Consider the following 25,442-nt stretch of genomic DNA (forward strand, 5'->3'; position numbering starts at 1 on the left):
CCCAGCACCTCGCGACACACGTTTCTTTCTTTTGCTTTGGTTCGTTTTGTTTCGTGAGGTTCAACCGGCACCTCTCGCATCGTCGGCGGCGGCCGTGTGCCAGTCAGCGACTGTTGGAGAACAATAGCTCACCCCTCCGCCTTACGCAGACAGAAGCGCCTTCACTGGAGGCGGCCGCCGAGCGAAAGCGACCGACATGGGTATATTTGTAATCGAGAATAGTATACGGCTTATTTTGCCTGTCTCGGTGGCTCTCCTTTAGTATAGCGATGCTTATTCAGCTGTACTTTCTCCCACTTAGATTTGAATACATTAAAGCAAGCGAACATACACTCCGAAACCTTCGTTTGGACCGTCTTTCTTTCTTTCTTTCTTTCTTTCTTTCTTTCTTTCTTTCTTTCTTTCTTTCTTTCTTTCTTTCTTTCTGTTTCTGATCGCCGATGACGCCTGTTCAGAGGAATGCTCGAGATTATGACCGGGAAAGGGATGCTGACGATCCTACGTGCCCTAGGTAAGCGCGCATACATACGCAGTAACATCTGATGGAGAGATAAAACGAGTGCTCATCGCGCTTCATGTTTTACGCACATTTAAAAACGCTTCGCCTTGGCAACATATGTACTACATCTAATATATCTGAGTACACGTACCAAACGATGCTGGGGCGCTGCCAGCAATCCACATCCACTTCGTCCTATTTCTCGTTCTGGTTATATTTCGCTTGTCGAAATGGCATAGATGGCGGACGTAGCGTTGACTGCACTGCCTCAGCTAGCTTAGCAGTTACTTTCCAAAACCCACCAACCCTACTACGTGCCGCTACTGAAAGGAGAATGGTAGCCATTTCAAAGATACTCGCCTGCGACGAGTATCACGCAGATACTACGTAAATAGCACGTGGACGCGACTGCTGGAATCTATATTGACGCTTTTAACGGAAGCGGAAGATGGATGGCGGATGGGAGGGCAGAGAGGCTGACGAGAGCTTCTGGTTGGCTGTATACCCTATATGAACTTGAGGAGTGGGACTTGGAAGCGAAGGAAATAGAAAGAGAGACGAGAGTTCAGATCACAAAGCAGAGCGTGCCTACAGTCGGACAACCAATCCCATTGCCTTCGGGTATACTGAAGAATTGCTCGAGAGTTTCGTGTGCGATGAACAACGCCACTCTCTGCAGTGGGCTTTAAGCAGACTGGACGATCTACCATGGGCAGAAAGGTTTTGGTCAGGGGCGGACTTACAGTAGGGGCGCTATAACATAAAACTATTGCAAACTTCTCTATTGCAATTCTGCAATCAGCCCTCCGCGATTGGTCAAAAACTTTTTTTGGAACAACCCCACTTCACCTGTCTGTCACGAGACGTCACGAAAACCGCGACAGCTCCCCATCTGATATGATGCGTACACACTGATTATGCATGATTTGACTGAACAAAAGAAAAATATTAATTTCTGATTCGACGCCTTTTCGCCATTAGCGATCGGCTATTAGTCAAAAGTTTTCAGCTGCACCCACTTTACGTGCCTGTGACGCGACCTTACAAGACCGCAATAACTCACCGCGTCAAAGTGACATGTACAAACTAAAGATGCTTTAATATGCCGAACAAAACGTAATAGTCTTCTGAATAGCCGCAAGCTGTCCCGTTCCGAAGGAATAAAAGATGGCTGCCGCCGATCCCTCAGGCCCTGGCTACTCGCACCTGCCGGAGAGCATGGGTTTATTTGCGTATAATAACGTTTTCGAGCACTTTCGGGACGTTTACGACCTCGCCCTGTCAACTCTTTTTTGCTTAGGATTTTATTTTTAGCAGCATTCTTAACCTTCCGTTGCATGCCGCCGCGATTTTCGATCAGCCACCGCAAGCTAAGTAAGGAGAATCGGACCGATCGCAGACGCCGGCACCACCCTTTTCATCCGGTTATCGATTTTCAGAGCAGCGGCTCGGCCCCATCGAATGCCTCTCCACTTGAGAGTGCTCCTCGCTTCTTATCAGACAGTTAGATAAGACAAGCTGCTCAATGTAGGCAATGTTATTCGTTTTTCAAGCAAACAAAAGTGACCTCCTATGAACGAGGACAGCGTTTGATTGGTCTGTTCAGACAACCCTGCGGGTGATCACCCAATGCTTGCGTCAGTGGTTACGCAAATTTGACGTCAGGGGATTGGAATAAAAACATATTGGAATAGTTTTACGTTATAAGGCCCCAGGTTCGGTCGCGGTGAAACCCTTCCTTCATTTAATATATAACTTAACAGCGCATCGTGTAGCATAACTTATTCCATCAGTGCATCTAGCGCAGCGACGCCACGAATCAAAACAAAAGTATAGCACACTTCATGTTTTCGCTGTATTGTGCTATAGAAATGTCGAAAAGTATCGTACTTGTATAAGAGCCGGCTATCCAGAATATTTATCGCTGATGACCATTGCATAAAACTTATTCTCCGGCAAAGGAGATGCAAATTTTATACGAAGGAACATTGTCAATCCCGTAACGCGTCGCGTGTTTGCGGCCCATACCAACTGCGTAATGTGCGCTGAAAGATAAAAAGAGAGAATCGCTCGGTTTGCGGTCATCCGTAAATCTCTGACGCCGAAATGAAATTAATAGCGTGCATCGCATTACTCTTGTTTACCTCATACCAGAAGGTACTCCATATTTATTCATGTAAAGAAAGAAAGAAAGAAAGAGAAAAAGAAAAAAAAGAAAGAAGAGTGCTTCACGGAGCCTGCAAAAGCCTTATTCCTCCTAACTCAACTCGCTTATCCCCGAAATCGCGAATGCAATCGATGGTTATAAGCCACTGCGCCAGTTGTTGTTTCGTCACCGTCTTATAAATGGCGGAGGGTGGCCTGTGTCTCCGGACGAGGAAATATGACTCGGTGCGAGTGAATGCCTACGAAGATGGTGACGTCAAATCAGCGCGCTTCCGTCTAGAGAATCCCGAGACCTCATGGCGTCAATTCAATTCAATTAACCGTCCTCTCCTCCCCCCCTCCCCCCGTTTTATTTCTTCATCCGTCTCCGCACTCTTCATACTCAGCTGTGCTCTCTCTCGTCCCTGTGGGCGTCTCGGGCAACTGCGCACCCGTTTTCTCGTGTTTTCCTTACGTAAGCAAAGTGTGCTCTCGATCGCCGCCAAGGAATATGTATGCCCGACGCGGTCGGAATCCAATTCTGCATTCTGTCGACGGAGCATCGGAATTGAACGCGTCGTTTTCAGATCTCGCTAACTCAAACAACGAAAGGGTGAAGGAAAAGTAAGCAGCCGCAACGAATAATATCGACCGTTGATCGCTTATACGCTTGCGAAGCGGCGATTAAATCGAATGAGAGGCGCTTTCTCCGCTGAACGCCGGGGGAGTCGCGACAGCGCATGAGAAAACAATAACACTCACTGCGGGCCGCATACGTGTTATTCGTCCGCAGGCTCTCTTCTTCTGCGGTTGCACGGCCAGATCTGGAGCACGGGAGAGGCTCGTCGTGACGTCAATGCGCGTGTCACAACAAACAGACCGCCCGCAACTCGCCCGTATGGTACACCTGAAGTTGTTTTTCAACTTACGGACCCGCGGATCAACATCGCCCGGCAGGGAGCGGATTGTAGAATGACTGGCCGGAAGGCGGCAGTGTTGCAACTTTAACGACGGCGCGTTAGCAGTTTGCGGCTCCCAATGTACGAAAAAGGCGCAGACACTTTGAGTTCGCGCTTTGTACATTTGTTTGTTTGGTATCTTTAACTGTATAGCTCCTCCTTGACGCACAGATATGCCACGTCATCCCTGGAAGGACAAGTGGCGCGCAAGAGGAAAACGTGCGTAGATAGAGCTCCATAAAGCAAGGGTATAACACAGCGTCACTGCATGGCCAGCCCATCGTCGAGGGAGAACGAGGTTTGGTATGAATACGACAGGCGGAGAGTGCGGCCGGAGGAGCGCGCCGCTGGCCGGCCACTTACTCCACGCTGGCGTGAAAGGGGAAGTGTGGATAGAGGAAAGTAAAGGAGGAGGAGGAGGAGGAATTACGATGAAAAATTACGACGAGCTACGCATCCGTTGTCCGCACGTGTGCAGTGTCCTCGACGTACTCACGAAAGCAAAACCCACGAAACTACGCGATGCGCGAAAAGCCAGTGTCTGCACTTTAACTTCAACGTAACTCCGGGCAACCTTTGTGTGAAAAGGTTCTCCTTAGAGCACGAACGGACTGTGGTCGTCGTCGTGACATTCCAAATGCTATCGTCAAATTCTTCCGAGAAGCTCTGAGATTTTGAAGGGCATTTGCTGTTCATATTCGTTTCACTATGTTTGTCCTCACCGTCAACAATATTCTAACTTTCTGTTTCTTACACCCATTCCCTCTCCCTGTGAAATGTTGAGTGCCAGGTCCGAACTTTGACTCAGGCCGACTTCCCAGCTTTTCTGTCATAATAAATTTCTACCTCTCTTTCGTCGTAGCTCCGAAGAATATGCGGTTATTGAGTAAAGCGAGCTTTGCCGCTGCGAGTGGGCAGAGAGCCCTGCCGTATGCTAGCTGCTATATGTTCCCCAACACTTTCTTCACTTACGCGACACAACGCCATTAAGAAACTAAATATAACCATGCATATCCGCTTCATAGATATATTGCAGCATTGATTTATAGAATGTGCTGCCCATAATCCATCGTTCATATATAGTCTTCAGCTTGATCACTGTTCGATTTCACACCTTTCAGTACACTTTCGCAAATTGCCTTTGTCCCAGGGCCCGTCCAAAGTAGATGGCGGGTGTCCGCTGCATACGTAGGAGCGGAGCACTTGTATACGTATGGTATGGCTTGAGCAATGTATACGTATGGTTGACCCCAAGCACCAGTGATGGCTGGTGTAGGGGCCGTCCCCGCCAGAAATTTCCGGAGGGAGACTTACTCCACCCGAGAAAGATTATGGGGAAGGAAACAGTCACGCGGGGAGGAGGGGGGGGGGGGGGAGGCCCACGTGTAACGCCGGAGGATGGATTTTTGGGCAACGAAAACATGGCGAAATGTTCCTCAACATTTGCTTGGGCGTTTCCGCAGTGTTCCCATAGCTCTTTTCTATTCTCCTTCATAGTATAACATGCGTAGTTTGGATATGTCACTGTGCTTATATCTTCCACAAGTTGCTCTTACCAGACAAGGGCGAACAAAATTGGTGCTGGTTTCGAGTTGGACATTGTAGTTAACCATGCCAAAGGACACGAGAGTTAACCGCTACATCACGTGGCCGAAAGGTTAGAAATATGGCTCTCCAGACGGAACTAGGTGCATCGCTTCAATGACTGTTTTTTTTTTTCGCCATTTTACTTCTCGCGATAGCGTTTCAGTCAAAACACGAGGTAGCGCAGTCTCTGTCAAGAGGGCGAGAGGCTGCTAGAGGTCGCGCCGGCTACGGAGTCAAGGGCTTCTTTGTTTACCGCAGTCGTTATCGCCGCCACTTTCGCTCGATGACAAATAGGTCAGGCTGCAGACAATGAGGCAGTAAGAAGTCAGGAAATCCGCCATGACAGCCTCAATACTTGAGCTGTCCGCTGACGTCATAGTTTTGACTCACCTAGCAGCTCTTTCCATAAGTAACAGCATGTCGTCACGTGAAAGGGGTCCGAAGCTGTCTGCGAGGAGCAAAACAAGCTGCCTACGACGTCACCGCGCAATGGAGGTACGCTGTCCTAAGTTAAACTACGGTACCCTTTTCTTCCTTGTTTTTCTAGAGCAGATAGCTGCATGAAGGACTACTTCGCGAGGGAAGTATTCAACCATATGAAGAAAACAGAGATTGATTCTAGAGAAAGCACGTGGTAAAGTAACCCTTATGTTTAATATAGTTGCATAGAAATAATTTAAAAAGAAGAGAAGTAAAAGCGGACGAAAAGCTAATCTGCCGCGAGCGGGAACCGAACCCACATATTCCGCACGCGTGCGGTGCTCTACAAATTAGGCTACCATGGCGACTATCATCCCCTCCGCTTTCTTGGATATTTGCGCTTTTTTTTTTATTCAAGATTAGCTCTGAGAGTGTTAGCCAGTGCCGCTCACAGCAAATACACAAGAAAGTGGACGGGAGTATAGCCGCCGCGGTAGCCTCAAGGGACTCTGCAATACCTTTCATTCAAAACTGAGGACACACTGAAGTGAGCACGATGACTTTCAATCAGTATATTCCTCGCTGATGTTCTTCAGAACTTGATAACGGAGATATAAAGAGCGCAATGTTTACCTTCTCCATTCCTCCTCCTCTCATCTAGGGCGGCGCCCATGGCAGCTCCCCGTTATTGCTCTTTTTTCTTTTCTTTTTTTTTTTTTTTTACGGTCTTGCTAGAAGACTGAAGGCGGTGTGCGCATGCAGCCAAGAGATTTCGTTGAGTAGTACCTCTTGGCCACGAACAATTACCCGATGGCTGGCGTCCATGTGCCGTCGTGGAGCTGAGTGCATGATAATGGAGGGAACCTCGATAGGAACGCTGACGTACACAGTCCCACTTCTGAAATATTATCCCCGGAATGTGCGTGCAATACGTCGGCGTTTCCACGTATACAGTCGCATTCAATATGAGCTACAACACGGTGACCGCGGTCGAAGGGGGCTCCAAGACAGCACGGAGGCGCCGACATACGAAAGAATAGATTAAAAAATACCAATAATCGGAACGGTGCTTACTTCTCCAATTTCCCGTGTGTCGGCGCCGTCGTGCAGTCTTTAAGCCCTTTCAACCGCGGGCACCGTGTTGTAATATAGCTCATACTCAACGCGGCTGTGCTTCCATAGAGCACTGAATATACAAGGAAACCCACCGCAGCAGCTCAGGAGCTATGGCGCTGCTGAGCAAGAAGTGTCGGTTTCGAATCCCCGCCGTGGCGACCGGCTGCATCTGGATGGGCGCGGAATGCATGAAACCCTTGTTTACTCAAATTTAGGTGCACGTTAAAAAAAAAAAAAATACTGGCCAAAATTTTGATCCGGATGAGATCTACACCACGGCGTCCCTCGATCGTAGCTTACTTTGTCACTTTAGGGTTTTGTACACCCTTTTGTACACCCTTTTTGTACACGCTCAGCGACTAGCATTTAGCGTAAATGGCAAAGGATCGGTGACAAATGCAGTGGAAGCGTTAAGACTCTTGGTGCATTTTTTTGCACGTGACTGTATAGCTGGAGAACCGAAGAAAAAATGCCTGAATCGCAACATGATTCTTGGCTGTGGTCCTTAGAGCTGCGTCGATCAGGGCTTCCAGTTCAGTGGAAAGTACGATTGTCCAACGGGGGTTTCTCAGCGAACGTGGAACGGTGCGAAAGACGGGCACAGCGAACTGATTTTGGTGCCTTTTTTTTTTTTTGCTTATATACCGGGCGTCCTTTTTTCGTTTAGGAGGTGCAATCTTTCTTTCATTATTTGAAAAGGTTTGCCCCGTATTTGTAGCAGCACATTGCCCCGCCAATACTTTCTTTTTTTCACACGATGAATATTTTCACCCCAAAAGGTTTATTTTACTAATTTTTTACTCGCGCTGTGTTTCTCGTCGAGGGGTTCCAGGCTCATGTGCCGAACCGAATGCAACAGCTGCAACAAATTTACTTTGTTTGTTTGCTTGTTTGCTTGCGTACTTGCTTACTTGCTTGTATTTTACGCGCAAGCGTAATTGTCCAGGTCTCCAAATCGGCGGTGTCTGTCTGAAGCAGCGAAGCAAGCGAACGTGGAAAGCGCCCGAAGGCGAAGAAAATGGCGCGCCGGGGAAAGTACGAAGGAGCGCGAGTGCGCGGCAAAGTAACCCCATATAGAGGAAAGCGTAGGAAACGTTGAGCGAAGGCGGGGAGAACAAACGAGGAGAAGCATCGCGGAGGACGGAATAACTTTATTGAGAAAAGCACATGCGAGGTTGCCAGCACGGGCTCAGGCCACCGGCATTATGTGAGGTGAGGCATAGCCTTTCCACCGTTGCCCGGGCCCGCTGGATTGGCCATAGTTGGTCGCGAAGATACGAACAAGTCAGAGCGCTTGGCCATCGCTCCTCGGGAAAGTCCGGTTCTATGTTGGGCTCTACGTATATTGTTCTGATGTGTGTCATGTCGGCGTGTTCGTGCTTGTAGAAATTGCAGCTCGCGTCTGGGTTGCTGCAAGTATTGCTTGCGATAGAGACGTACTGGGATAACATCGTCCTCGCACACCGTGCGCTGTGTGTGCGAGTGAAAGCGTGCGACGATGTGCAAATTTCGCGTGCGCAAGGGGGGAAGCGCGCCGTATGCCACCGCGTGCACGACACCGGAAGAGGGCAGGGAGGCGACGCACGGGCTTTATCTTGAAAGCGATCTGTGTTGGGGGCACAGTCAAGGTGGGCCAACGGCTCGTAGCTTTGTGTGCGCTGTGTTCTCACCCCTCAGTTTGCGTTGAAGCGTCACTTCGCTCGCTGCTGCTGCCGCGATTCCTCACGCAAGCGCTTTGTCAGCGAGTGCCCGCGGTTATCGAGTATGGAGTGTTCATGTTCACCTGTGCGCGCTGTCACCATGCTAGTTAATTTAGTTAGTAAGCGAATGTTTACGAGGGGTGTTCTACTCCGGCGGTTGCTGCGTATGGCGCGGCCGCGCGAGCCCTCTCTTGAATACGATCTGCGATGCTGACAGTGCAGGCGTTCAGGCGCACCGAGGGCCGATAGCTTCACGAAGTGAAACGTCACTGTAAATCTTTTGTTTGTTTGTTTGTTTGTTTGTTTGTTTGTTTGTTTGTTTGTTCACATCAGCTCTCCTCTTGCCTTTGGGACACCACTCGGTGACGCACAGGCGTCTGTGAGGGAGAGCTATAGAGTGAAGGATCCGAGGTCACGTGCTGGACCTGTGACCGTTGCATCGGCAGATGAATACGCTATTGCGCGGGGGAACGGCGCAAAGGCGTCCCACACTGCCAACGAAAGTGCGACGCGGGCGCCGTGTTCCGGCATCTGTTTGACCTGGACGGCCGAGGCCGCGCCGCACGGGATGCACCTCTCTGAGTGGCTCGACGCCAAGTATACGGCGTCTATCGTGCGTTAACGTGTGTACGTAACCTGGCACTCGTTCTTCCGTTCGTTTGCGTCGCCAGATTGGCGCGACGAAAAGGTTTGTTTTCCTAACATGATTAATGGGCAAATGCCGGCGTCTCTTCTGAGAGTTTTTCAAGCACCTCTTGAGAGCTGAACCGATGGAAGTAGGCAAATGGAGAGAACTGAGGCTTGCATTTGGTAGCTGGACACGTTATATTTGTTTATCGTGTATTCTCAATTATAAGCTCTTCTTTGTTTCTTTCTTTGACTGTCATGATTCCTTTCTTTGAGTCATGACAAGTGCTTACTGAATATGCGCAATAAAGCGGCAATAAAACCGCGTGCGTTCAACGGTTTGTCCGGATTGTATAAGTCTGTGTGTGCATCATGACTGAAGTTACGAGCGTTGCTGGCAGCGACATGATGGGCAACTGGATGCACACCAACGTTTGGCAGCGTTATGGTGTCCGCTCTGCAGGTTGCCGCCAACGGCGTGGTAGGATTACCTTTTTCGATTAAATGTCTGCAGGCATGCGTGCAACGTTCCTAGTTTGGTAATTCGAGGTCTCATCAACAACTTGACTTTGGGCCATGCGTTCATAGTGTCATCGATGCAAAAAGGCAATATAAGTAACAGAGAACAAGAGGCAAACATTAGCATCAATGCTGTCGTGGTTGTTCACAAGTACAGCCAGAAAGTCCCCATGTAATTTACATATATCTTCAATAAGCTTTAGGAAAGTACGCGCGGAAATTATGCCTATTTGGCGTGGTGACAGCCGACGGCGAACACACCGCTTTGCTTACGAGCGTGTATCTTGCCCATCTGATCCTTATGTAGTCGTGGAGATGCGGCATCAGAGCTTAATTAGAAAGAAAGGTGAAGAATGTCGGTAGAGGCCTTCCAGATGACTTGTCCATGTTTAGCCATATATGGTCGGCCTTGTGTCCTCCTCGACGCTTGCTCCTCGCTCTAAAGTTTAGCTGTAGAACGGAAAAGGGTGCCTTGTAGCCATCTGATATGTGGTCATCATATGACATGCTCAATTGCACCAGTCCTCGTCGTGTACCACTGATGCTTAGCAGTATTACAGGCAGGTCACCATGCATGGGAACTCTGAGTGATGATATATTCAACAAAGTCATTCATTAATTAGGGTGGTTGGTGATTCATACTCTTAAAAAAGCGGCGCTAATGAACGGGACCAAAAGAAAGGGAAAGCGGAGGCCTTTGTCTCTTTATTGTGGCCCAATCCGTTAGAGATGCTTTTCCAAGACGATGATAGATTGCGCCCTGCCTGTGAGCGGCGGGATAGTATAGTCCTGCTGTCCGCCATCAGTTATAAGAAGCAAGATGTCCGCGGCGGAAGGTGTCCCCTCCTCAACTCCCTCCCAACCTAGTGTTCAAACGATCATTAACGCAGAACAACATTAGAGCGCCGTGTTTTTCCGCCTTCAAGTTCGCTCTCAGATCCTGCGCCGAATCTGGTATACTCCGCTCTAAATCTTAAATATCGGAGGTAAACTGCGTGAAGATGACAATGTACGGTACCGCACTGTACTTCCACGTATTTATCCGCTCCGTTTTCCCGGCGTTTTATTGGAAAAACCGATTTCTAGCGTACCGCTACTGCAGATGTTGGCAAGTCAATGCTGCGCGTTCTGGGCCCGGATTAGCTTTGGAGTTCGATCGTTGCCATTCGTTGTAAACTTGAAGCGACAGTAAACATAAAGATAAAATCAATTAATGCTGATAAAGTATTCTTTCAAAATTATATGTTTGCTAATTTCAAAGTAATAGGTTTGTTATTAAAAGAGAAAATAAAAGGTCACACAAAGTGCCATTTTTTCTAACTTTGCGCTGAAACTCCAGCACCGATGCAGCAGTGTGACGCCAGGTATTTCAATGTTTCTTCTTGTTTTTTAATATTTGGATCGTTGTGTCCCATAAAAGTTATTGAAACTTGCTAAGTTGAGTCTCTGGCTCTTTTAGAATACAGTGTTGTCCGTGTTTACCGATAGTCCGAGTAGGTTCTGTCAAAATCCGGGACGTCAAGGCGTGATGGTGCGGGAATTGCAAGGCGGCGTCTCCTGCAGTGTGCTTTATATTCTCGCGGTATACAAGTAGCTTTTTGTGGCAGTGTGCATGAGTGGTTCACAAATGCAGCGCAATTTGCTTTCTTGCTTTTGTGTCCCTTTAAGGGCGCGCCTAAACCCCGCACCTAAAGAGGACCGTTTCTGTTGGGTGCGAGAACACCCCTTCCGCTGGCTGGAAAGTGGATGCAAAGCAGGCGTGCATGGCGCTCGCCGTAATGCTTTTGGGTAGGTGCTCGCGTGTGTTCGTAGCAGTCCAGAAAAAAGTCTTTAGCTGTGGTTGAACCGGCAACGCGACGCCAAAGCGGCCGCACTTTCGTTAGACAATAGCTTGCGCGAACAGCCGGTATAGTCAGGCGACTATATACGCCCACTGCGCGAACGACTTAGGCAAAGCAACAGTGCCGATCCACCATGAGAAATGCTGCTGCCTGCATACGAGAGCAGCGGCGGCGCCTGCTGCGGCCGTGTCGCGCGTCACATCTCTGCCCGTCACGCTGCCCGAGCTCCAGGCCGTTTGCGAAGCGTCCCTGAAGCGAAGACACGAAAAGGAAGAGCAGAGAAAGAGCGGGATTCCGCGGTGGCTTTATTGGCTTCGCTCCGAGACGAAGGCAGCTGCCAGCCAGCAGTTGCGTATCTGCGGCTGCTGGTTTATCTGCGAAGGGCAAGGCACACTCGTCGATGTGCCCCGACTGCCGTCGCCACGCGCATCGCAAAATAATAGAATATGCAAATATGTTGCTTTACATTCCCCCGATCGGCGGCGCACGCCGTGAAACAAGCCCTAATGGGATGATCTTGAGTGGCATTAGGCTATCTGCGGGAGTTGCGGGGCTTAGTAGCCGCCTTACACGCTAAGCTCGTCTTTTTTTGGGTCCCAACGAGGAGACGTCTGTCACGTGGACTGAAAGCGTCGGCAGGTGCTTTATTTTTATAGTAATTTCGGCATTCCTCGGCTACCTGAAGCATTTTCGCTGCAGAGGACGAGCTCGCAGTTTCAATCATTGCCTTCTTAACAAACTGCTTGAGCGCTCAGGCTGTCATGTGTTCTGGATAGACTGGCGATTCCTTGATTCACTGATGGGCAAGGCGTGGAACCGGTTTAGTTGTTATAAGTCATGATGTCCACAGTGCGACAGCGGACAAAAGACGGAAAGGCACGACAGAGACCCAAGCGCTGGCTTCCAACTAAACTTTATTTTCGTGAAACACTTATATATACATAGGCTGACGTCATCACAATCACAACTGCCTAACCTTGCTTGGCAAAAACAAAAAGAACATCTCTCATTAAAATAATGTTGTTTAGAACGTTTCGCATGGGTACAACTTGAAACACTTCATCTTGGACCTGTGTTGCAATTTGGAATAATATACATGCATAAATTGTTGAAAAGTAGACGGCCTCATGGGGCGGGTTCACTCCCTTCATTGCTATTTACAAAGTTTTTGTTTACAATGTTTCACGACCAGCATCTGTTTCAAGTCGCTTGGGTGTTTTCCAAGTATATGTAAGACATAAATCAGTTGCTGTTTTCATACAAGACGTTCCTGTTGAGAGTTCTCGCATGAAGTGCCCAGGCTTTAATAACGACAAAACTAACGAAATGAATTGAAAATTCTTCGCCCTTTCTACTGTTTTACGTTTTTCATGATTCCAATAATGCAAGGAAGTCGGTGAAACAATGTTTACAATGAACAGAATTAACTAGCGCCTAAAAGAAGTATACGCAGGAGAGAACGAGATCGAGGGAAAGACGAGGACGTTATTTAGTCCATAGACCCGCTGGCTATTCTGTGTTTGGGTAAGATGTTACAGGTAAGTAAATTTTATAGAAGAAAACACATGCTACAACAAATAAACAACAAAGCTGCACGTGATTCTGAAGCCCGCAGCTAATAACCAATGTTGTCAAGGATCCTAGCAATCGCTTCAGGCCAGACGCACTGGTGGGAACGTGACACATCCCACTTGAGACGTCACCAGAAGTTAGCTTCGTCATCGTATTTACGAAGACTTCTCGCACACAGAAGGGTGAGTATATCTAGATGTTTGATTCATCAGGTTTAGAGAGATAGAGAGACAAAAGAAAGGGGAGCAGCAGGGAGGTTAACCAGATGGGTAGGTCGGGTTTGCTACCCTACGCTGGTGAGAGAGGATAGGGAGAGGTAAAGTGATAGCAAAGTAGAGATAAAGAAAGAAAGAAGCATAGACATACAATCACAGTCAAATACTGTCACACAGCACAGTAGCACTTGCAGCACTATAAACATCTGTTCAGGCTACAGCCGCTTAACTTCCCGAAGAAACAATGTGCCTATGAAACACGTCGTGTAGGGCTTCGGATTGATTTTGACCGCCCGAGGTTCTTTGACAAAATCTGAATCGAAGTACACAAGCGGTTCTTCTTTTTTTCATTTCGCCTCCATCTGAACGCAGCCACCGCGGCCGGGAATCGAACCCGGGACCTCGTGCGCAGCCGCGCAACGCGACCGCAGCGTGTTGAATTGATGAGGTGCAGGTAAAATACAGAGTCCTTTGAGGAACGCATGGTAGGATTACAAAGCCTCGGTAATTGAATAGCAAAGTTGTACCGAACCTTGCTAGAGTAAGCACGGGTGCTGTGATGGTTCGGCGAGACTCGTTTCTCAAATTTTATAGGGTTATAGGGTATTATAGTGTTTCTCAAAATTTATAGAGTAATACTCGGCGGAGACTGCAGCGTCAGAATTGCGCTTGTAAATCCTTGCAGACCTTTAGGGATCCTCTCTGAACTGACGCTGTGTAAATGTATGCCTATTAAGAGTTCGCATAAATATGCTAAAGTTTGTTGGTCGTGAACACTCGCACGTTGTCGTCATGGTAGAGCGAACAGCGTACTCGCACCGTTATGCGGCACACTCGAGAGGAACATTTGCTCGAGCTGCCGTAAGCTGGAATTCCATTCTTAGATAAAGGACAGAAGGAAGTGGTGCCAAAGGTGAGAAGCGAATTCCACGCGTTCCAAGCGGATAGCGCACTTCTTCCATTCTGGAGGAGAGCCATTCAGGCCTCGCTTTCTTGACTACAACGGCGTCTATGCGATAGCGCGTAGGTGCCTAAACAGGGAGACTTACGCACACATGTATTCCTTCATAGTGATGATGCTTTCTTTCAGCGCACATACCGCAAATGCGTCCGGTAATGGAGGGACAAAAGAGTATTATATATCGTCCACCAGCTGGAAAGCGTACCCTGGGGAAGCAATAAATCCCCGTAATAATGCCGCTCCGTGCGCGAGCGAGCTTCGTGCCCGCGGTGGGAAACTAAAATAAGGCGACAGCGTAGAGCGCGCTCGCGCAGCGGGGCTTCCCTTATCAGCTGCGCCGCACAAGCGGTCGATAAAGAAAGGGCAGAAAAGAAGAAAACGTTTCTCGGGGCCAACGCGTGGCGCCTACGGGAACCGCGAAAGAGAAGAGCGAAGCGCCCGCCCGCACGCTCGCATTGAGAGAGCTCGGCGCGCGCGATGTGAGATGCTGGCGCAAGTGCAGGGCAGGCGCAAGGTAGGGGAGTGGGAGAGGCCAGACTCTGGGCTTGTGCTCCCGCTCGTCATCTCTCGCGAGTGATCACGTGGCCGCGCTTTTTCCTTTTTTTTCTCTCGCTCTCTTTTTCACTGACGAGCGGAGCGAGAGGAAGCGGGCCCGTTTCCAGTACGTCACCTCACCTCGCCCGCTCCAACCGGCCGTGGGGAGGGAGAGAGGCGCGCGCTAGCTGCGTGTGCTGTGTGGCGGAGACCCGCCACAACAGAAGCACGCCTGCAACCACTGCAGGCCGGCTCCCGTCGGCAAAATCCGCCCTCTGTGCGCCGCTCATCGTTTCCCATCTGCGCGCCCTCCTTCGCTGCCCGTGGTGCCGGCGTGGTCGTTCCGAGACGATGCTCGTGCGCGTGGACGCCCGGCGAAGGCAACCTTCGGCGCTTCGCCGCCGCCCTGCCGCTCGCCGATGACCCGAGGCCACTCCGTGAGCTCGCTGGAGGAGATACCCTAATCGCCCATCATTGGCGCATCGTTCAACGAGTGCTGCTTCGTGACGGTCGCCGAACGCCCGGGCAGAGCTGCAAGGCGTGGGCCTCCCTTGTGTGCATCTAAGGAACGTCGTTGTGCCGGCGTGTTCTGATCGAGGATTTTTTCGTTTGACCACCCCGACCATCTCATGTGGTAGGTAGCACGTGTTTCATCTCGGTTGTGTGGCTTCATTTTGCTTTTAGGTGTTTGAAACCGGTCTATAATATATTCCGATGTTTTTCCCCATCATTCGTGTTGAACGAACTCGTTTCCAGAATTCCAGGTTTATTGAGCGTTTGATGACATCGTAAACGGGCGCTAGCACGTTCGATTGTCGCTTCTAGAGCTGCTCTTAGCCTCTTAATTTAGACCGTAATATTTGTCACAATTATAGTATAAAATGGTGCAAGGGTCTCTGAGCACAGTGTGTATAAAAATCCTGCACGTTTCTTTTAAATGCTGTATAACTGTCAGTTGTTTACCATTCTGGTAGACGTTCCTTGCAAAAATTAGTGCACGTTTCACCGACAAAATAGATTATTTTCCTGCCCCTCCCTTCAGTACAGGGTAGATTGTGCGGGTCCATTTCCATTTAGCTATACGCTTCTCCTGTTTTCTCTCTCTGTGTCTGTTATGTTCAAATTGCTTGTTTTTCTTTATTCTTTTTCCCTCCCTCACCAGTTTAGCACTCATACGGGAAGCAGTTGATTTTTTTTTTTTTTTTTACCAGAAAGGAGTCGCGAAAACAGGATACAGTAAAACAGTGGCAATAGCCACGCAGAGGGCACTGGTGTCCCAGTCTATATACCATCACAAATATAAACCTTTCCTAAACGGCGTGGAGGCCGCACTACACAGGCGATTTACGCTGCCAGCAAGTACACAGCACCATAATTTTCGTTTGCGCGTCTCGTCAGCTCAACGTTCGTTCCATGTGCCCAGATACATGGCTTGTTCTTCCCCTTTGCATCACGCAAGGTTGGTGGTTTTCACATTAGCAGTGACATGCATGTATCCGGTAGCACGCCACGTTACCACTATAGCATGAATACATACCTTGCATATCCCTTCCTCAGGTTATGTTGTTGGTTGTAAAAGCCCATTGCCTTAAAGCGACCAGCACGAAGCTACGCATATGCAACGCCACTCCATGCAGACGTGCCACCGTCGGTGATGGGTCTGCACTTGTCTGGTTTTCAAAGCTCGCGCGCGTGTATAGCGAGAGTTGTGAGCGTAAGAAAACATCCTACCTGACAGCGTAGTCGTGCTGCTTATCTATACTTGGCTGAGCCCCAAAGCAGCACGCGTTTGTTCAAGGTTGTTCGCTCCAACATGATCCCGATCGAAGTTACCGAGCTAAGCCGAGACTGCGGACGCAACCCTTCATCCCCTTAGTGAATAAAACATTAGGCTAAAATTTTACCTCATTACACTATACAGAAGAAGAAAAAAAGAAGGAACAGATCAGATATCAGAAACGATGCTCTAGTAGCATTTAAAGCTTTTGTCTTGGGAGATATCCCGCCATCTCTCACCGCCATGACTTCAATACTGTAAGCTCAATGGCACAAGACGCATAATTTGTTGCACGGGCTTCAAGCCCGTGCGGGGTCGCCAGCCTTAACCACTCCGGAAGCAACGGGTATACCGTCACCGCATTAAGCTGGCCTCCAAATTATTAATGATATGCTAACGAGACGCAGTCGCGATAACGGTGTTGCATATGCCCGCGTTCGGCAATAATCTACAACAAACGCGTCCAAGCCTGTAGCTGCGAAACCGCGAAATGCCGAGTTTACTGTTTGTCCTCCGCGTAACTTCACATGTCGTATATATATACACCTCTTTTTGTCAAACGCGTCGGCATCTTCGCACCATTACAGCGGGCCACCATCGCATCGCGATGCCCCCCTGTAATATTTATAAAACTTTACAATAAAACTAAGATCAGTTTAGGCTACTGTATCGTTCTTGCTATAGGTTCTTTCAAAGCTGGTACTTGCATTTACTTGGTGGGAAAGCGTTGATTGCTATACCCATAAAAATGAGTCCGACTTTCACTCCCGAATGACGGCGTCATTTCGTCATTATTACGTCCCGAATTGTGCGCAGAAATGTTGTCAAACGAATCATGTTGAGCCCTTGGTTCCTTTAAAATTAAATGCAGTTCTTTACCCATGAAAAGTAATTATAGTTCCTTTAAGACGCTGGCGAAATTCATCACGTCACGGAGAACTGGTGTGCGAATTTCTGTGTGACGTCATCATTCGTATTTTTTTTTTCTTTGCGTCTTTTGTAGCCTGCCAAGCCTCCGCTCGCAGCAAGAGTAACCGCTTCGTTAATGAAAGGCTTACTTTACCACCTCCGCTGAACGTAGTATTCTTCTTGTGTTTATCTTATATGGATACGTCTGCATACTTTCAATACCAACAAATCGTTAATCTGCGCGAGACCGCAGTCCCCCCCCCCCCCTCCACACACACACGCACTCTTTTTTTCTTAGCTTGTGCACATCGATCACATGAACACGGCACCACGTTCAACATACATATACCAAAAGGTTCTGAAAGGTGCTGTCCCGCCCAATAAAACGAATCAGTGGATAATATCCTGAAAACGCGTTGCTTGTAAATGACAAAGGCAATTCATTTCGTTCAATTCAAACTGCTGAGTTATTTTGGATCTTTATTAGTTTGCTGCTCATTTCTTCTTATCTATTATATCCCCCTCCCTTTTTCCCCAAGTCTGGAGCAGCCAATCGCGCACGGTTAACTTCCTCCTCCTCCTCCTCTCTCTCTCTCTCTCTCTCTCTCTATATATATATATATATATATATATATATATATATATAATGTGTGTGTGTGACATATGTCTACGGTGAAAAACCACCGGACCGTCGGGCGAAGCCGTTGCGCCGGTCGAGTCATATTTACAAACGCAAACGTGCTTAAACGTTCTCGCTGATCGTCGTCTGCGCCACCTAATGTGTGTACTACAATTCATTCCACTTTCGAGCCGTCGCCTTCCTCAAGTAAAGAAGCAAGCCCTCTTTCATCGTTCTTTATAGGCGTCGTATAAGTCTGCGCAAGCGGCACTCCCCGTGGAAGTGTGCTTTCTTATTTTTTTTTTTTCCACAATACCCTCGGTCCGCGGCACCCACGTTTGATCGCCAAGCTGACTGCCGGAATCTGCAGTCTTCGATCAGCCACTGTTTCGCGCTGCTGCTGGGCGGGCTCCATTGAGCAGATCGCGATCGACTTCCGTCGGTGACGATTTCCCCCAACGCGCCGCCGTTTGCCCGCATTGTGTCATCAGCACCTATGCGTATAGTCGGCATCGACGTTGGCGCGGCCTTGGTCGCTATAACGGGGTCGTGAGAAGAGGGAAGAAAAACGAACCGCAGCGAATCCTTTGACGCGTGACCATCGTGTTCGAAACGCGATTAGCGTTTGTGGGGTGTTTGATGTCGGCGCTGTTGTAATCTTGCTTTTGGGTTTTCGTAGCCTTGCAGAGCCTGATATCGCACGCGATAGGAAGTATCTCTTCCTTGTCAAGTACGCCTTCCATTGTCTTTCGACGTAGTGTACTGCGTTTCGAAATGCGTGCGATCGTAACTCGTATCCTTCGTTTTGTTTCTCGCGATAGCAAGTTAACAAACTCCTATCATTTGTCCATTAGCATATAAAGCTTGTTTTACTTGCGATATAGGAAGTTACACGTAGTATAATGTGACATTGGTCCGTGTCATCTTGTCTGAAGCCTTTATGTGTCATATAAAGCAACCAAAAAGGAGAAAAAGCGAGAAAATGAGCAAATGTGCACGCCGACATCTCGGAAGCAACGGCCGTCATTCGCCGAAAGCAAGTAGACGTAGCCACGGTGCTGCGTCACAGCAAACACACGTATCTTAACCACGGTGGAAGAATAAACTTCCACCGTGGTTCTTCCACCTTATTCTTCCACCGTGATCTTAACTAAGGCGCGTGGCATCCGCCTCTCGGTACAACAATCGCGCTCTTGAATCGGCGATTGACGAGCAAGAAAGAGCACGTGTGTCGGAAGCTCTGTGTCAAAGCGAGACTATGGTTGCCAAAAGCCTTTCCATGCAGTCGCAATTTTATGCGAAGGATATTGTTTCGTCATTGAAAACGTAGCTACTATGCTTGCTACTAATGCAAGCATACCAGCTGTTAATGAATTTGTGTTTCTCGATCCTTATAGAAAGACACGGGGTTTTACCACAAACGCAGGGCTAAAGTACTCTGAAAGCGGCCGTTTGTCGCGGAGAATGCGCATCGCGCCGTGTTAAACAACATAGCTGCAACACCTTGTGCTTCTGGGCGGAGGTGCGAGAATTTCGGTGGCTTGAATGTTTAACCTGCAGGGAGCGGCCGGTGGCAGATTGTTGCTAAAAGCTGCATCTGGTGGGGGTGCAGCTGCTTACTGGTGATGATTGTGAGGATGAAGATGGTTAATGGCGAGTCACTTCTATAGGTTTAAATGAGCACTAGCCTGGCATTTCCGTCTTGCATTTTTTAAAATTTTAATGATGTTCTCGACATTAGTTCCCCTCCCTCCCGCCCCCCCCCTCCCCATAAGAAAAGAGGATATAATAATCTCAAGCCTCAGAGCGCCCGAAATCGTGTACTATTAAACCTTTTCTACAACAATTTTGGATTTCGTTTGTCATAATGTGTTCACGTGAGAGCACGGCATCGCGACGTTTTGGCTCTTGCTCCAGCTCGCTCAGCTGCCTGCTGGTCAGCACCTTCACTCGTTTTTCGACCCGGTGTAGCAGCATAGCAGACGGCCGAGGGAGCCGGAGCGAGTGGCATAACGGTGAGAAAAACGTCACGATGTCCTGCTCCCACGTGACCACCTTCTGTGTCGCGACGTCACGGCACATGCACCGCCTGATAAACGAAATATTTATAGGGCGCACTGAGGCTTGCCAGCATACTTTTTTCAGGATATCGAGGTGGCGGACCTTCACTTTCACAAAAAAAGAGTGAAAAGTCGGAAATTTCATGCCCGCATACTTCTTTGAATGAGCCGAATTGAAATGAAAAAAAAAAGGTTAGTATGATGTAAAATGATAAATTGCAATAATGTGACGACGAAATGATTAACTGAATGAAATTGCGGCTTCATAGTGAAAAAAAAAGTTTTTTTTTTCGGAGATATGCTCTGGCAGCCTGACGTACGACCTGTGGAAAAACCAAGTTGCAACGCACAAGGCCAAACAACTTCCAAGTGGCGTGGAAAGAATTTATATGCAAGCAAATATTACGAGATTGCTACGTGCTTGTAGATATACCAAAGTGGTGAAGGAGGCGCACATACGTACGGTTGTCTAACCAAACAGCGAAAGCGTTGGCTTATCCGTGCGATGTGGTATGCCCCGCTGTCAGTGTTGTTCAAGGTGGCCAGGCTGGACATAGCATTGCGCTATGGGGAACCAGCGCTGGCCAGGAGGCGCTACGACAGTTTTAGTGTGCAAGTAAAATATGCTGACTGCGTCCGTTAGGGAGGCTACGAAGATGACACAACATATTTAACGATAACATACGCGCGCCTACATCGACGTTTTCTTGGCCCAATGCGGCCAGTCAAGTCCACGGACATGCGCGTTGAGCGCATGCGCTGCTACGTCCTGGCACGTCGGTTCCCTGTCTTGTGAGGAGCCGTGAAAAGTGCGTCTCGGGGCGATCGGTGAATTTGCTGACACGAAATTACGGTACGTGCTACTGAAAGCTGTGTCCACCACTCGCTATAGGCTGTGTGTTACGGCGCTGCTGTTGGCACGCGAAGCTTCAGCGCTGGTTGCCCATTGAGGCGGTGTAACGAGGTTCGAATCATGATGCGCTTATGGTCACAAACACCTATATATAGGAAAAAAAGAAAAAGCTGGAACGGATGATGCTGACAGTACAAAGCTATGTACACCAAACAACCTTCTCTTGTTGCTGAGCGCTGTTAGCGCGAGCAATGTCGTCATGTCCAACAATCGTCGATGGAACGGCTTCTCACGCTGACACATACCGTCTGTGCGTTATAGTGAGGCATAAAAACTATTTGAGCTGTACTCGTATATTAGCAAATTACCCGTCTACAAATACCCCCCCAAAGAGAGAAAAGGACTCATTTACTATCAGGAGAAGCTTGGTTATGAGCTGCGAAAGACGCATTTAAACGGAAGGCGGGTGGCGACGCCGCCTTGAAGTTCCCGTGCCAGGTTGCCGTGACGTCATGAATTTTGGCGGCGCCTGCTCGAGCCTAGTTAATTTTTCTCGGTATAGAGATGCGCTACATACATTGTGTTACCAAAAGAGCCAAATACGAACTTAGCAGTTTCAAGAACACTTAGACAAAGCGGCCCAAATGCAATGAAAGGTACTTTAATATCAATGACGTCAGACAGACTAACCGTTGTTGGGGTTTCGGCGACGATTCGAAAGGCCTTTATCGTGCCCCCCCCCCCCTCTCTCTTTGTGCTTTCTCTTTAGTGGCTTCCCTTTAAGAAACAGTCGCATATATCCGCAGCGTAATAAAAATCGCACGCGTTATCGTGAGTGCATGATTCGACGCGGCGCTGCTACGACACACACACACACACACACACACACACACACACACACACACACACACACACACACACACACACACACACACACACACACACACACACACACACACACACACACACACACACACACACACACACACACACACACACACACACACACACACACACACACACACACACACACACACACACACACACACACACACACACACACACACACACACACACACACACACACACACACACACACACACACACACACACACACACACACACACACACACACACACACACACACACACACACACACACACACACACACACACACACACACACACACACACACACACACACACACACACACACACACACACACACACACACACACACACACACACACACACACACACACACACACACACACACACACACACACACACACACACACACACACACACACACACACACACACACACACACACACACACACACACACACACACACACACACACACACACACACACACACACACACACACACACACACACACACACACACACACACACACACACACACACACACACACACACACACACACACACACACACACACACACACACACACACACACACACACACACACACACACACACACACACACACACACACACACACACACACACACACACACACACACACACACACACACACACACACACACACACACACACACACACACACACACACACACACACACACACACACACACACAAGAAGCTTTGTTAATTCGGCCCCAAGATTATATGGTGCAACCATTTTTTTGTGTTTAGCTTTATTGACCTCTTCTCATGCATCGCGCCTAGTCACCTATCTTTTGCAAAACGCAGAAGCCATTGGCAGGAGGCCTTGGCTAATAATATGCCCAACATGGCTGGCACCTGCTCTAACAAACAGTTCCAGGGTTAGCAAGTGTATTTGTGTGTGAGAGAGTATGAGCTCTGACCAATGCGCTGCACCCGCCCGATTCTTCACAGCGAGAAACGTCAGTGAACCTTAAAGGTTGCGTTACATAAACTGCTTAGTCAGTTCGTTGCCACCTGCACATGTCTACGTTCATGTCTGCACATGCCACCTGCGTGTCACCTGCACATGTCTAGGCTGCACGCTAGAGCTTTTGTAGTGATAAACCGTTTGGTCAATTTAGCGGAGTAGCAATATATTATGGTTGCAGCTACCGCGTAGCCACCGTCACCGGAAAGTTCACCGCGTGGTTGGCAGATGACCTTTACACCACCATGCAATGGCCACGCCCCGTCAACGCGCACGCGCGCGAAAGCTGACCCCCTGCAATTAGTCGACGCATGTAGTGACGGGTGTCATCAAATGAAAAACAAAAAGGGCGCCCTTAACGACTTGGTGGCCCGTTCTGGACTGAAAAAAGAAAGAAAGAGAGAGAGAGAGAGAGAGAGAGAGAGAGACACGTTGATTGTTTGAGGCATATAAGACCGCTATATGAACACATACACTTAAGATGAGAGTAAAGGAGGACTGCCATTGCAGTGAATACTCGTTCGAGTACTTCGTGTTCTCCTCGGAGTTCGTGGCGGTTTGTGTCAGGGCTCTCTCAGTCAAGTTCAACGCTCCGCGCGCGAGCTTGAAAATCTCGCTAACACTCACAAAGCGGAGCCAACGCGGAGCATTTGGGCGGGGGCCGGAGCTGCACCCCAAGGTCGCCTCCCCTCCCCCCCTCCTCTTTTTTTTCTTTGACGCTGCTGCTAGAAGCGCCTGCCGTCTGCACCGACGCCCGTGTGCAGCCGCTGCCAGAAATCACGCGCGGTGGCCCACATCCGATCGCGGCGTTCGGAACGTGGTCCGCGAAGAGAGGCCGTCGGTGGGAACGTTCTGGCGCTAGGTTAACGTTTCAGCTTTACACACCGCTTTTGCCAGGGTGCCGCCTGCGCATGCCGTTACTTTCACTTGGTTAAGGGATGTTGTTTTCACTGGATTATATTTCTTTTATCCGTGAAAGTTGGGACAAAATCGGACATGATCAAGCAATCATTCAAAATCTTGCAAACACGCAAAATACTGTAAAATCATTGACCTAACCCACCCTTTCAACTTAATCAAGTTGGATCGTGCTAGAAAACTTGGGATTTTTAAGAGAAGACAAAATGAAGTTTACTACTGCACCATCTATATTTGTCGCGGTGAAGCGCATAACTCCACTGGGAGGTTTGACTTCGCATAGTTTGTGTTCCTGTGTAACAATAATGATTCTCGTAGTAAACATATTGTACTATTTCACTTGCTTCATATTTAAGCATTCACGTCAGTCACATTTGCCTTAAGAAAGTGGCTTACAGCACAGTAAGGAAAATGTTGACATGTACGATTAAGCTCAAGAGAAAGCTTTAGTTTGGGAGCTCCTATCTAAATACACGGGGACAAAGAAATTGTTTTGCTTGGCATCCACTGCACTAAATTCCATGAGGTTAATTGTAGGTAAAATAAAAAGTGAAAACCCCCCAGTTGCTGCACCAAGCATATTTTTGTTTTTATTGAGTCCATCAACTTACGGCGGACACGTAATCTTGTAAAACATACACAAATACCCAAGACGGTGGACGCGAGGATGTCCACCAGCGCGATAGCTTAAGTAATTTGTGGGGTTTACGATCACTGAGATGATTAACGGATTATTCATGGCGTTTTGCGTTCCAGAACAACTATGGTATGGATGTACTGGAATCGGGCAGTGTGTCGTCCGGGGGCGAAAATGGGCCTCTTTATGCGGTGACGGCCGGGGTGCGGGAGCACGGATGGATGGATGGATGGATGGATGGATGGATGGATGGATGGATGGATGGATGGATGGATGGATGGATGGATGGACGGACGGACGGACGCACGGATGGATGGATGGGTGGACGTATGTATGTATGTATGTATGTATGTATGTATGTATGTATGTATGTATGTATGTATGTATGTACGTACGTACGTACAAACATACGTACGTAAGTACGTACGTACGTACGTACGTACATACATACATACATACATACATACATACATACATACATACATACATACATACATACATACATACATACATACATACATACATACATACATACATACATACATACATACATACATACATACATACATACATACATACATACATACATACATACATACATACTGTTATACTGCCTAGTGTCTTACCTAGGTTAAAGAAAAAGAAAAAAACAACGCACGATGAATTCCCATAACCAAATTTTCTGACCCCCTTTTGTGAACTTTGTTTCTGTACGTCTCCTTTTTTTTTGTAGTTTCCCTATTTTTCTTCCGCCAATCTTCCAATCGCCTCTTACTAATCTCTATGTGGACATGCTTACTTTTCCCCTGCTCTCGCTGAACCGAAGGGCTTCAAGGAGTCCAGTAGTGCTTGAATTGACCGCTAGGCAGATATCTTCACATTCTAATAAAACATGCACCATCGCTTCCCTAGCTTTACCGCAGCAGGCACATGCTTCTTCTTCGTTCTTATATCTCGCTTTATACGTGCGTGTTCTAAGGCATCCTGATCTCGCTTCGAAAAGTAATGAGCTTCCCTTTGAGTTATCATAAATTGTTTCTTTCCTGATTTAGTTTTTTCCTAGTTAGTCATGGGGC

General features: G+C 48.3%; 1 protein-coding gene across 3 annotated transcripts in view; it reads left to right on the forward strand.

The window, feature by feature from the left end:
- Window positions 1-14,772: 14,772 nt before the first annotated feature.
- Window positions 14,773-25,442, forward strand: part of Ac13E (Adenylyl cyclase 13E) — a 143,539-nt gene continuing 132,869 nt past the window's right edge. For 2 of the 3 annotated variants that reach the window (XM_075688326.1, XM_075688331.1), the window contains exon 1: window positions 14,773-15,329. The gene's annotated coding sequence lies outside the window, so the exon portion shown is untranslated. The remainder of the gene's footprint in view (window positions 15,330-25,442) is intronic. The other variant, XM_075688333.1, reaches the window with a different exon arrangement.

This window comes from Dermacentor variabilis, chromosome 4, assembly GCF_050947875.1.
Source record: "Dermacentor variabilis isolate Ectoservices chromosome 4, ASM5094787v1, whole genome shotgun sequence".
NCBI lineage: Eukaryota > Metazoa > Arthropoda > Arachnida > Ixodida > Ixodidae > Dermacentor > Dermacentor variabilis.